We start from the raw sequence: 1,343 nt of genomic DNA, 5'->3' as shown, positions 1-1,343 counted from the left end.
TTAACCTTAAACCGCATAAACACATTTCATTACACCAAATACACAAAATAATGTTCTTTTTAGCAGCATCATATGACCCCTTTAAATAGAGCAGCTACACCTCCACCTCTCCTAAAAGTCCTGTAAACACTCATGAAAGTAAAGTTAGGAGGGGCTGTTTCATTGAGGACCGTTGCACTGCAGCTGTCTTCTAGCCACACATTTTTTAAATGTCAAAAGCATTTTCATGGTGCACAAACAGATCAAACGTAAGCAGATAAAGTAACAGTTTCATAGCAACTTAACGATCAATGGACCTCGATATCGTTTCCCTTTTTAATATTTGCGATTATACACCAGGGAGCCTTGATATCGCTAAGCTAGGAATAGCTACAAACATGTTTATAAATGCTAAAAAATACAAATATTTTCAGTTACAGCCATTGTGTACTTGCTGTGATAACTTTCTGTTCAATCACATGACATGCGAAAACACCGCTCACGTCAAACAAATGCGTTTATGGCTGCAGATATTAGACTTATATGTCATAGCAGTAAACCTGTCCATAGACTATATACAGTCAGTCGGTCCAGAGTGTTTAGACTATGGTGTTTTCCAGAGCAGGAAGTCTCAATATGTCATGTGATCAACACAGCTGCAGATCAGACAAAACAGAATATGTGGCTGACTGTCCTTAAATGCAGCATTAATGTGCAGCCTGGTCAGCATTAATGTTTCCCGGTGTATTAAATACTTACCACTTCTAGAAGTGATTAAAACGGTTTGTGTGGCTATAGAGGGGTCGAAAACGAATTATCTTTTTTTTCTAAATCATCCAGCGATTGAATCTTACAAACAGCGCTGTTTTATCATACTAGATACATTTGAAAGTTCTGTTATAATGCTACTCTGTGCGGTCATCACTGGTCTAATAAAACACACAACATATTAAAGCGTCTTTGGCGTTTCCATGTTTTCTACAAAACAAAACCGGAAATCGAGGGGTTATGACGTCATTGGTAGGTGACAGAATGACACTATAGACACGGTCCGTGTCACTAGTTAAAATTGCTTATTTCTCTGGATTTAAACATTCTTCGAAACATTTGGAATAATGCAAGTACACAAGTCAGCAAAATATATAACACTGTTCTAGTGGTTTTTGGATATTTTAATAAAAAAAAATCTTACATATTGTGCCTTTAAGTTCTACACTAGAGATGATGGGAATTTAAAACCTACATGATACAGTATTTCACATTATCTATAGTGCTTGGACATTTTCAGCAAGGTGCTACAAGAGGTTTGGGCTTCCCGGTAGATAGAGTTGACCTGCAAGTGAGTATTGTCATTGTTTTTCTTT

This window comes from Sinocyclocheilus anshuiensis, unplaced genomic scaffold, assembly GCF_001515605.1.
Source record: "Sinocyclocheilus anshuiensis isolate Anshui unplaced genomic scaffold, SAMN03320099.WGS_v1.1 scaffold590, whole genome shotgun sequence".
Taxonomy (NCBI): domain Eukaryota; kingdom Metazoa; phylum Chordata; class Actinopteri; order Cypriniformes; family Cyprinidae; genus Sinocyclocheilus; species Sinocyclocheilus anshuiensis.
Note: the sequence above shows the minus strand (reverse complement) of the source record.